Source organism: Tauraco erythrolophus, chromosome 5 (assembly GCF_009769465.1).
Source record: "Tauraco erythrolophus isolate bTauEry1 chromosome 5, bTauEry1.pri, whole genome shotgun sequence".
NCBI lineage: Eukaryota > Metazoa > Chordata > Aves > Musophagiformes > Musophagidae > Tauraco > Tauraco erythrolophus.
In genome coordinates this window covers 15,099,021-15,112,599 of record NC_141469.1, presented here as the reverse complement: position 1 = coordinate 15,112,599, position 13,579 = coordinate 15,099,021, and positions in this window count along the sequence as shown.

The window sequence follows — 13,579 nt, the reverse complement described above, 5'->3', positions numbered from 1 at the left end:
AAAGATGTAATATAAAATGTAATTTTTCCCTACTGTTCCAAAATTGTTGCTCATATTTTCTGCTGTTCTCTATATTTGCACTGTTGCGAAGGATTGCGTGTTTGACAGAGAAGAGGAAGTCTTTCCAGCCCTGTGGGGTGTTAGCAAATAACCTTTATGTTGTAGGTGACAACTGTTTAATTATTTATTCAGAACACATTGTGCAGTTACATCTAACGCAGTCAGTAAGAGTATATTCTGAGTGAAACCTAGCTCTGATGGACTCACAGTACAGATCTAACACGTTGTTTACTACATCTATCACAGATGAGTCTTAGTGTGCATTTCTTGTGGAAAACCTCACCAAGGTATAAACTAAGTCTCAGATTAGAAAAACTATTTGTAAACTTTAATTACAGTCTTACGCTTTATGGAATATTTTTGCACTGGTATACTGGTCTAGGATTTTGCACTTGCAAAAATTTTTTAGGTTGATTTCACACCTGAATTTTGTTCTGTATTGATAATCCTGAATTTTGTTGCCTGGTTGTCATAATAATGTCCTCACAGGTTCTGATTTAAAGTGTTTGCAGTTGTCTCTGGATCCTGTTCTATTCTATGTCTTATTTCCTGGATGACTCTTGACTTGATTGGCATTTTGAATCTTCCCCTGAGTAGAATACACAATTTTAAAGTGGATTTGTTCTCTTTCTGTCTTATCTTAAAAATAATTAAAAGCCAGACTTTGGGTATTATAATATTTTGTATATTGAACAAAACTTTTTGTGCACAATGAAGGAAGGGCTTGAAGAGGTGCATATCTAGTTGCCGAATGAATATTCAGGAAAATATTAAAAAAAAATAAAAAGAAATATCAACTGATTGTAGATTATCAGATCTGCAGTTTTGCTCAGAAATTATACTTGCCCTTATTCACTGCTGCATTCTCTCATTCAGAATGCTAAACTGCTGAAAAAGTATATTCTTCTCTCTCTGCCCTCCAAGTAATGTTTTTATTCAACTGTAGAACTGTATCTGGTAACACTGGTACAAAACTTTGGTTGGTTGAGTTACCTGACTTGTGTTTTGGTCCCAAGTACATTATCACGTCTCACATGTACTTTTAGTTTGAAAGCATTAGTGCTTTACTAAGCTATTTTAACTAAAGCACCAACGTTCCAGCTAAAATGAACATATTCCTTAAAGAAATCCAGGCTTTGACAGTCCAAACCCAAACATCTTTACAAAATTGTGTAGTCCGAGGATGTTGCTAACACCTTCCTATGTTCATTGTTAGTATGTATCTGTCACTCATTGATCCATACACTCCAGATGCCTCTCCCCAGGTGTTCTACAATTACCAAAGTTACTCTCGGGGCAAGAGACCTGAAAGTAGGCAGTGAGCTTTGGTTCCTCACAGCCTTCTGCTCAACAGCTTTTTTTCTCTTTTCAGTGCTGAAGTTGGTGGAGTTGTAATGCTGCATAGAGGCGAAAGGTGTACTCTTCAATAGCAAAATCTAATCTCGTGCTTGTTAATATAAACTTTCTTGTCCACAGGGCTTGAATTTAATCCTTTCTTCCAACTGAGTGTTTCCTAGACCATAGCTTTTGCACGTGCTATTCTCTCCTTATTTGGAACCCTTCTTAGAGGCTGCCAACTGTAAAGTATCAACACAGCCTAGAAGAAAAATTCAAACTCCTGTTCTGACTGTTGGAGTTTCTGGATTTGTGGGTGGGAATTTACAGAAACGTTTATTTCATTTGTTTTCTGGGTTTTTTTTGCATAATTTTATTCTATTAATCATGGCAGATTATTATGCTAGGAAAGCATCAGGGAAGGTTATCTGAGATAATGCCAGAGATCTTGAAGGCCTTTATGACGTCTTAGGCATGTGAGACAGGAAGATCAATGTATCTGCATCACATTCATTTCTTTCTCAGTCTTGAGCAGTAAGTGATTCAAACTAACAATTATTTGGGTCACCCGGTTCGCTCTCCACACTGGCTTTTAGAAGCTTGAAACAAGAAACAGGTCTCCCAATACACCTTTAGAGGTTTATCCTTTTGCAAATTACTATAACTGCGAGAGAATGTGTGTACGTTAATTTGTTCCTTTTGAGTGCTGTTAGGACTGTACTCATGTATATGCTCTGCTTTAATAGTAAGGCTCCCTGTCAACACTTTTCTCATTAAATTGTTGTGGGAGTTATTGTTTTTCTGCACCAGTGCTTCCATTTCCTCACTGCAAAAATTGGTACTCGTGTCTGTTGGCTGAGGAGACCCTGCAAGCTACTCATGGCCCAAAACAAATGAGAAAGACCTTGTGTGTCTGTGCACGTGCACACATGTCTATTTGCACTGAGGAAGAAAGACAGTAGAAAGGGAAGAAGTTTGGTTTGTATTTCCTGTCTTGGCAGGGATTTGGACTTGGCAATGAAGCTGATGTATGCATCTTACTGCTTTTATATACTATTTTTAAAGACTTTTTGTCTGACCAGGTATATCACAAATTATATTATTATTCCAAATATTATATTATATTATTATTCCAAAGTTTTACTGATTCAGTTGGGCTTTGCTTTACTTATCTGTTTCACTAACTGTGAATACAGGTTTTCAAGGCAATCAAATGCCATTATGCTTCATATTGAATTGTCCCTCGTTGTAATTGATTGCTCTGTTTTTTTGCTGAGCGCCTTGACCATGGATTATAGTTTTGTTTTAAAGGCAGGAGAGAGACAAATGGCAGGACTTCAGATAGGAGGTAAGGAGTTTGGAGTTTGACCTGTTTTGAAGAAATTTTCAGGTTATATAGTTGGACTCACTGGCTGTCAAGAGGTTAGACACAAGTAGCATTTGTTAAAACCATACCTTGAAGATAGAAGTCAGGTAGTTGTGAAGGTGAATTCGTCAGACATCCAGGAAGTCTTTGAAAACAGGAGATTATGTTTGCTCCCATAAAGAGAGCGCGTCAAGGAGAACAAGATGAATCAAATGCTTTTAGGTGTCATTGCCAATAGAGTGTTATTGTTAACTAAGTGATGTTACTTGAATTTGTCTGCTGGTTCTTTCTACCTGTGTAAATCACTCTGATCCTTCTAAATGAGGCCGATTTAAAGCAAAGCATTGTCATTGCCCACAAGTAAGAGATTACAGAGCAGATAGTGGGATCAGTTATCCGTCTCATTTGTTTGAGTATTTTGTATGAGAAAATGGAAAAGGAGGAAAAGGGCTTCTGATTTTTTGGGAGAGTGAAAAAGGGAGAGCGTCTTCACTTCTGCAAACAGGCATACACTGTACATAGTTCCCTACAAATGTTTCCTCTTTTGTTTTGGAAGTATGGTGTTAACTAACACTAACAACAATGAATTATCATTCATGAATACTGAAAATTGATTAAAAAATTTACTTAAATTCAAAGACGGCAAGCAGCCATTCTCTGAGGATGAGAAAAGAAAAATCTTTCATTTTAAACAATATTGTCCTTGCAGCAGAATACTTTCTATCACATTATCATACCTCCAAACTTATAAGTTACATTGATCACATCTATCTAATTTTTAAGTCAAATTCTATTACCTTCTTTTTTGGCTTGCCTGTTGATAGATGGTTTTGGTTTGTAGAGGAACACTATTGCATCGTATTCTTGTTATATATTGTTATCAATTTCCATTTAAAGGCAAACTTTATTCTCAAATGATGTACAGTATACTGGAACTGGATCTAAACTTCAACACATTTTTCTTATACGTAAATACAATTAAAACCCCTAAGATATCCTCAGAATAACATGCTTAATAAGCAATTACTGATATATTCTTTTTCTGGGTAATTTTCTTGCCTTGGAACTAATGGGGTACTTGAGTCTCTATTTTCTGGACTGTTGGTAGCATCAACCAGGTGCTACCGGGTTGCTACCAAACCAGCTGGATTGGCCCTGGGAGGGCACTGGAGCTGAGTTGCACCTGCGTCTGCCTTGGTTCACCTTCAGCTGTTGAAGAGTTGAGTAACATTACCAGCTTCAAATGGGTGACAGTAGGTCAATCAATAAGGTCCTGTAAAAGGCAAACAAGCTGGCTAGCTGTGAGGAGATTTAAGGCAGCAAAGCTGCTAGAATTCATGTTAGTGGGGAGGAAAAGCCAAACTATTTAGATCCCTCTAAACCTTATGGCTCCTCCTCCCTCAATGTGGATTGGAAGGACTTAGAGGGGGTTTGCAGTGACCTGTGTAGCTCTGGGGTATGCCAGAGAAACAACCTGAGAGGAGTTTGAGATCAGATCCAGGGAAAGGGATTGCAGAACATGGAGGTGAGTGGGATCATTAGGCACACGTGACTGGGCTGGGTCTTGGTGCAGAAGTTTGTCTTGATGGCCTTGAAGGTGTATCCAAGTGAGATTGTCCTGGAAAGATCAGGTCACTGCCATGATAGATCTGTATTCAAGGGAGGCAATAGGAGACCAGGGTAGCTGAGATGAGGGTAAGGTCTGGAGTTCACGTTAATCTAGCACATGCAACCATTAGAAACTGGTAAACTGTGTAAAAATACCTTGTTCGATCATGTTGTAACTAAACCTTTATTCCTGAATGAGGCTTATCTCTGTGTTTTGACTCTGGCCCGACTTCCTTTTCTTACGTGCCATAGCTGCTTTCTAGGCACAGACAGCCAGAGCCCTGTACCACTTTCATAACTTCAGTTGTTCAACTGCCCGAGTTGTGTCAGCAAAAATTTACACAGAAATGACGGGACATGTACACCCATGTGGCCAGGGCCTTGGGATTGTGTTGTTAGCATGTGCTTGAAGATTACAGAGTGCTTTTGTTTCACAAACCCTGAGTTTAGCATACAGAACAAATATCTCTGAAGATATCTATTTAAAGCCAGCTGACAATAACTTCTGCTTCTGGTGACAGACACCTCTTTGTTGCTGTCCAAAGATGAGGAAACAACTCGTTGGAAACGCAGGCAGGATGGAAATCCCTGTATTTTTTAAATCTTAAGGTTTTAGTCTCAGACAACTGTGATGCATCCTTTAGATTCTAAAATTTCTTGAAGAAATGCTAGGTATAGCACTGCAGGGACAAAAGCGTTCTCTTACGGGTAGCAAATGAGTTTTTCCACTAATTAGATGAAATTGATTATATTGAGAAATATTTGCTGAACTCAATGCTGAGGCAATACAAAAAAAAAGCCCACCTTTTAAATATAAACAATATTTAGAAGTATTCTGTATTATATTTTTTGATCAAAACCCTTGTTAATTATGAAATACCTTAACAAGTAAGCACCTAAGGTTAATCCCAAGGGTATCAGCTTCTCTCAGTCACTTACTAATGTCCAGGAAATATCCTCTGCCTGCTTATTACCATTTCAATTAATGTTTAGTGCACTCGTTTTAAGTATTGTATTATTCCATAGCAGACAGCAAAAACTGACAGAAGAATGCCAATACCCCACTGTAAGCTTCCTACTACTACCAAAATGTCATAAATTGCATCTCATTTCAGGGTAGATTTTTCAATTAAAACCTAGTTGAAAAAAGAAAGTGAACGTTTATTGAGGCCTAGAAATGCATTTTATTTGGTTTTGGCATTTTGTTTATTTGGGGGTTTTGCCCTGAACGTCATGATGGACTTGGCTTTCTAAGATAGTTTAGGTAGGAATGCTAAGCTCTTTTGATGCCCTTGCTATTTTGTATAGCCATTAAGAAAATGTGTAAAAATGTGTGCTTATAGGTAAGCAAAGCTAATTGTGTTCTTTTATGTGCCTTCTCAGAAAAATTAATCCATAAAAAATAAGAAATCCCACCTAGGAAACTACTGAGGCACAAATTATACTAGACATGAAAAAGATGACATAAAACCCCGTGGTACTTAAAGAATAATTGTTTCACTTATGACAAGCTTGTAGAAAATCATACCATCGATCTAAGGGTGTGTAGTATTCACTGTAAGGATGTGCGGATCCAGTCTGAGGCATACAAGTGCTACAATTTCTAGAATTACAGAGGAAAATTGCATCTTGGCTTATCAAAGCACAGAACTTAATAAACTTATCTACATGTTGTGAAACTCAATGCTTTAAATGGAGAATAACTCATAGCTTGCAAATATAAGCTATGATGAGGGCTTGGACGCACACTGCAGTCTGAAATGAATTGCTCTCCTCATTCAGTGTTTCCAAACATGCTATTAGGGTGGGGAAAGACAAAGTTTTGATGAGGGAGTTACTTCAGAGTGGGGTAGGGGGGCGAGTATTGTGTCCAGTTCTGGAGTCCCCAACATAAGAAGGACATGGACCAGTTGGAGAGGGTCCAGAGGAGGGCCACGAAGATGATAAGAGGGCTGGAGCACCTTTCCTATGAGGACAGGCTGAAAGAGTTGGGGCTGTTCAGCCTGGAGAAGAGGAGGCTCCGGGGTGACCTTATAGCAGTCTTCCAGTACCTCAAGGGGGCCTACAAGAAAGATGGGGAGAGGCTGTTCAGGAGGGCCAGTTGTGATAGGACAAGGGGTAACGGTTTTAAAATAGAGGGAGGTAGGTTCAGGTTGGATATTAGGAAAAAATTTTTTACCATGAGAGTGGTAGAACACTGGAACAGGTTGCCCAGAGAGGTGGTGGATGCTTCATCCCTGGAGACGTTCAAGGCCCGGTTGGATGAGGCCCTGAGCAACCTGATCTAGTTGGAGATCCTTGCAGGGGGGTTGGACTAGATGACCTTTGAAGGTCCCTTCCAGCCCTAACCATTCTATGATTCTATGACTTCAATGTTTGTGATAGTAAGCTTACAATAGTCTCTTTATGGTGAGCTCTTTGTGATAACGTGATTATTCTGTGATTTAAAACATCCCTTCCTGCCTTCAAAGGATCTACAAATTATAGAAGGTTTTGCTGTAAAGCCTCTTCCTCTCAAAAGCTGTCAGCTTTAAAAAAAACAAACGAACTAAGAAACAAAGAAATTAAATAGTTTAGATCCGAAGTTTGGGTTTTGTGTTTTTTTTCTTATTTAGCCTCTGGTCTTGCAAACTCGGAGCAACGAGGCAGTTTCAGGGATGTGATGACTCCATTGATCTCAGCTGGTGCAGCACCTTCCCCAGGTGTAAGTGAAGGCTGGTGCCAGTCAGGTCAGATGAGCAACACCTGCTGCTAACAGGAGAATCAGCCTTGCAGCAGTGGTTTGCAGAAGTCACTGGTTCAGTAGACAAAGCTAACGTTAGAGTGCAGACGTTTAAGAGGAGCACTGGCAAGTGTGTGAAAATGAGAGTTAGAGGTAGGCAGCTCTTGTTTCTGTGGGTTTGAACAATTTTTGAAGTTTTCTCTCAGGTTTTTTTTGTATTTCTAAACTTGAGAAGGTTTCTCTTATTGATAATCCAACTGAATATCTCTCAGATTAGTCTTAAGTATTTTGTTGCTTGCTTAGTTTTTGCTTCATGTTCCAAATAGGTCTTACTTGTTTTCTGGTTGGGGGTGGGTGCCGTCTTTTTCTTATGAAACTATGTGACTAGCCAAAATGTTTGTGGCTCTACTGAGAAATGCTAGGAGACGCAGATGGCATAATGCTGGTTTGTCACAGGAGAGAACTAGAAAAAGCTCTGTAGCATTCTCTTTCTTAAGAGATTGTTTTTCTGGTATAAAAGCCAAGTTGGTTTTAGCTGGAGGTCTTACCATGTCACAGTTATGCTCCTAACTAAAACCTGCCATGATAATGGCAGAGCACAGTGTTCTTTTGGCATTTGCTACAAACCAGCAACTTCCTAGACACTGAACCTTTAGAGGACACCATGAGTGGTCTGACTTCTGACTTTAGGAAAAGCTCATTGCTTTTTTGGAACAGTTAGAGTTGTGTTGTTTGTGGATGGAGAGTTTCAGTCTTCTGTGTGGGTACCACTGAGGTTCTTTGTGTGCCCTAGGGCACCAACAGTTGAATCTAAAGTGTCACGTGGTATTCAAACTTGCTTTAAGCTACTGCAGCCATATTCTGACTTTATATCACCAAATAAATCAGTACAGCTGTTATCTCCTACTGATCAAGCTGTTATTAGGGTTAAGGTAGTATTTGTATTTTGCAGTCATAGTAAGTTTGTATATTTTTAAACAAAAGCTACAATTATATGTGACTTTTTAAAAAAAAAAAAAGCATCAGCTTTCAAAGACTCAAGTTGTAAATGACAACTTGAAAAAAATATTTTTCAAGCTTTGTTATTGTGTGAGTGGGAGAGTTGCTTCTGATTTGCCATAGTGACTGTAGGATTGTACAAATAAATACCAGTTGGTTGGATCTCAGTTCTGAGAGTGTGAGTCTGGCTAAAGGACAGAACCAGTAGGATATATTGTAAGTTGGTTGTAATTTTATTTACAATTCAGTGCAGTACTTTATACCTCCTGAGACCTCTTACCTGTTTGTGTTAACCTTATGTATCAGATGCCTTGTGTTTGCTGCTGTACCTGTGCACAGCCAGGTCTGCTTAAGCCTCTGATTGCTCACATGAGTTTAAACTGCCTGTGAGCCCTGGGGTTGTGTTGTGGACCTTGCAGGCTGCTTTCGAGTATGATCTGTAAGCTCATTGTCCTTATCCAAAGAAGTGGTTTCTGAAGATGTATGATGATTGTTTCAGTCTGATGCTCTACTTCAGCAATTTCTTTACTGAGGTATGGAATCAATAAATAGAGAAGAGAGCTTAGTAGTATGGAATGAAGTAAAAAGCACTAATAATTTCAATAGCCAAATCTTACTAGGCTGTTATAAATTTGCTGTTGTATAATGTTGGTATGTCTTTCTGTTTACACTGGTAACGTAAAGTGTTGGAGTAGTGAATGCTCTTAATCTTAAACTTGATAGCTTCTCTATTGAACTGTACCAGTTAGTCTTGAAAAAGCATTCCAGATTTAAAATAAGCTCTCCAGTTGGAACAAAAGTGTTCTTGTTGCTGCTGGAGCTCCTGTGAACTTCCTTTTTGTTAGCAGATTGCACCCTGTCTGCATCCTTAGCTGCTGCAAAGTGGTGTTAGTGAGGATTTTAACAGTAGCCTAGCAGACTTTCTGATCTTTTACTGACGCACAGAGAAGCACTTTGCTCTTAAACACTGGCTGCGGTTCCTACCATGAAAAATCTGATTTGATATTTAGAGCTTTATATTTCCTGATACTTACCAGCTTTAACACAGTGTGGCAGAACAATAGAATATAATTCTTTAACAATTTGTCTCGGATTTTTCTAATATTTTATAGTTTGAGTTGAACAGTTAGAACTTTACACTGAGTTCCAATAAGATATACAAAAATATAGAGGTACCTTTCAGTGCAGTTTTCCACATGTATGTATTCAACATAAAGCACTTTGTTCGGCTTGCAGACCATAGAACTATTAAACTTCAAAGTAATCTCAAACATGAGATTTTAAAATACTAAGAAGAGAAGAAGTTGTTCAGAATTAAGTGATTGCTACCTCTGTGTGGTGTTGGACTCCGTGTATTTGAGACTTATCCTAGAGAGACAAAACACAATAACATCCATATTAGGAAATTAAACTGCCAAATGCTAACCTCAAGGGTATTGCTGAAATACATTATAAGCACTTGAAAAGGTTGTTATCTTGATTCTTTTTTTTTTTTTGAGACCAAACTGGGAATAAGAGTTAGATTTAATATAGTGCTGTGAACAGATATACGTTGTTGAAGGACTACTAGTAAGTATAAGTTGTTATTGCTCTATTGATGGTGTCTACTTCTGGACAGGAGACTTGGAAGAAAGTAGGGCTGTTATGGGAGGCTCATACAATGCCTGTAGTGTCTGATTCATCTCTTGCTTTATTACTGACTCACTTATACAGTTAGTATACATATATTGACTACTATATAAAGTCAATTATTTATATATTGACTATCTAGCAATGTAGTACTGGAGAGATGGGTTGATAGTGTGTTGGAGTGAAGTCAGATGTACTCATTAAAAAGCAAAGGTGACTCTCTTCTTGGGGAGTCAGAGTAGAAAAACAAGCATAATGAGACACAGCATTAGTTATTTCTTCTGCATGTTCTCTCACTGAGCGGCATCTTTCTAGTGATGTCTGCCACATCTGTCCTGTGCCTTGGAATGTGTAACAGCTAACTTGGGTGCACGTGCAGGGTGCATAAACATCCTACTGTGGACATTCATGTCAACAAGTATATATCCTGCATATGTCTTTTTTGTAAATTTTATACGTTTGGTCTTCTAAAAGACTTAAAATCAGAAACTATTTTCTCAAAGTTGAGGCATGGCAAAAGTGAATTTTTCAGGTCTCTTGCTGTTTCTCTACAGCAATGTGGTGACCAGAGTTTGGCAAGAAACTGCATGCCAAGATGTCAGAAGGGGAAAAGACTTAATAAGACGTGTTATGCTGTATTAAGGGTAACCTGAGATTCTCCAAGGGGATGGATTCACCTGACCTAGTCTAGCCTAGATATTAATTTGAACTGTGGGAGACCTGTGCTCAAGTGCCCGCTTTGCCTTTTGCCCTGGGCTGCCTGGGGGATGTGTGCCACAGGGGTTTTTTTGGCACCATCCTCCCATGTAGCTGTGCTGCCTGGAGCCCAGGCTTGAACCTGTCTCCTGAGTCCTGCCTGGAGTCAGCTGGTTCTACTATCTTAATGAGTGTTCTCTGCATCACGAGTATCTACTTCACACCACTAAAGTAGATGTCTGTGTTGAAAAACTATTTTCTCTGTCAAATCAGTGCTTTGCTTTGGAAGAGAGTCTTTTTGTTAAAAAAGAAAATAAGCAAAACCTCTGGGTCTGCTCTTACTTACTTGACGTATAAACCTTGAAAAGTGGTTTTCTTGCTTTCATTCTTCTCCTCCCGGGCTGTTTTGAGTAGTTTGATAATATTGCAAGCACCTACATTCAGTCCTTTTTGTCCCGTGAATCTCAATAACCTTATCATTTAGCACAAATAGAAACTGCAGTATGAAGGAGAAGACTCATTCTAGAATCTTTTAAATATTACTTATGGGTAGAGGTATTTTGTGGTAGTAAAAAAGGGGATTATTTTTCAAATGGTTACCATCAACAGTAGAGTACTCCTATTCTTCTGCTTGGCAGGGAAGCTAAACAAGTAGTAACTATTTCTCACTTCACAGAATTGGAATTTCAGAAAAGTACTTCTGTGATCTATTAATGTACTTTTGCTCTAATTTTTTTTAAGAAACACAAGGATCTTTATCCCTAAGAAAGATATGGATCAGGTCCCCTGAATATTGAAGTGTGCATATGAGTCCCTGTTGTAGAATGACATCGCTGACTAGGAGCCAACTAAATCCTCTTTATATTTAACATAAAACAGCCAGAATTTCAACTAGGATCCTCTATCTGTGTCAGAGCAGATGGTGCAGATAAGATGGTTAGCATCTGGTTTCATAGGTCCTAAGCAAGACCTCTCACCGCATCAGTGTAGCGGCACATCGCGTGCCAAAAATCCCCAGTGTGTTGTTGAAGATAAGCCTGTGTGGAAAAACTGTGATGCAAATACAGGACGATTTCAAGTCCATTCCTAGTAGAATATTGAAATGGTTTTAGTTTTAATTTGTGTAAGCTTCTTCCATGTTTCTTCATCAAAATAAGAATAATTTAAATAGTTCCTACAGGGCTTGGGAATCTTCAGGGACAGATTAAGCTCAGATTCCTAAGTTTGGGTTACACTTAGGAAAAGAATAATAGCATAATAAAACATAACAGTACAGAGTGAAAATCGTGGCTCTTGCAAATAAAACAGGGGGTTAACTTGATGTCGATTTCCTAGGATTTCTGGCTAATTCTACTACTCATCCTGTATGTTTTCTTCTTTTAATGTATCAGCCATCAAATATTACAAAAAATCATGCAATTTTCTCCATTAAAATATGAGAAATGACCAATTCTTAGAGCCACACAGTTGCTTTTGTTTTGTAAGTAGAAGGAGCAAGTCTCCAGAGTGGCAGTCGTTTCTAATAATTGTCGATGAGCAAAGTTATCAAATTTTACTATGCTAAAGAATGCATCTAAAGAAAATATTGCCAGTTTTCTAGCAAAGTTGCTAGGTTGCAGATTTGATGAAAACAAAAACAATTGATAAAATGAGCCAAAGACCAAATTTATGTAATGCATCCTGATTTAGAATGAATTAGAGCAAAGATATGAAGAAAATATTTGGCGTATCAGCCATTTTAATTTGGTGTGAAATAGCATTTACAGTGACCAAATCTGGAAGGATGTGTCAATACCCTATGACCTTTTCGGTATACGATTTTTTTTTTTTAAATCCTTTTATAGTCATAAATATTTAATGGACATCGTTTATTGCTGTATTTCTGTATTGTGGTAAAATATGTGGCATTTGCTTTAACTTAAGGTTTCTTTACCTTCTATTGCCTTACTTTCTTGTCTCTTTTTCATACCTACTGACTTTCATAGATGATGGATGCATTCTAAAATTTTATAGTTTTTCTTCCACTAGGGAGAAAGCTAGAGGAGCCTACATCTCTCAAATAAACCTCTGTGGTCAACAGTGGGTCACAAATATGCTCCTGTTCTACTCTGCAAACTTTTTATGTCTGCTGTACACAGAGGTGAACAGGCAGCTTCTCTGGGTGCGTGAAGGAGTTAAAAGCTCTAGCTGTTTCTCCTCTCACAGTAGTTTTGCCTGGAGTACAGTGGGCTGCTTGCAGGAAAGGCTGGCTAGTCTGCCTGAGCAGATCTGTGAGGGCAGCTGTTGATTCTATAATCCTTTCTGATGCTGGTAGTGCTTGTGGGAACAACCTCGTTGACCTTTTCCTAGTTACTCTAAAGAGTGCTAAAAGGTATTAGGGAAAGGAGGACTAGCCTATTCATTTCAAAGAATCCAATGCGTGGTTGGGGATTTACTTAGGACAGAAGGAAGATTATAGGCAATAGACTATTAGATAAATTAGCAACCTGCCCTACCTGGGCAGAAGTTAGTCTGTGTATCTTCCGTAAAATCAGAAAATGTCACAGAGGGACCACCTGCAGCATGAAGGAGGGAAGGAGACCTGTGCTGTGCACTTGGTAAACATACTTGGGTAGCTACCTGGCCACCAGAAATCAAACACAGATGAAGTGTATGTACACTGAAGTGTTTTTGAAACTTGAGTGAGTGGGAAGAATAAAATGCTTCTTTCTGTTTCTTTTCTTCTTCAAAGATCTGCATAACTGTTGCAATCTCACTATATTTGTTTATAAGTACAGTTTTAAAAGATGGCTGTTATAAACTTTTTAGAATGTCACGTACATTTATAGAAATATTAATGTATGAAATAGCAGTGTCTAGCCTTTGGTCATGGTCTTAACGACATTTTTGTCTTAATTGAGGTATAAGGCCCACGAGGTGTTAAGTTTCTTGGAGAGGAGAGAAAGGGTTGGTTTTGTTGTTACAAGCCTGTACTAATCGGGCAGTCTGGGAATGCATTTAGAGGCGAACGCTGCTTCTACTTGGCTGTACAGGGTAGAACTGTTGTGTGTGCAGGAGCACATGATTTTAGGTGACTGCCTTTCCTCTTCACTCTGCAGACCCTGTGGTTTTTTTTTTTGGTGGGGGGGTGGCGGGGATGGGAGTGGGGATGGTGAGGGGAACTG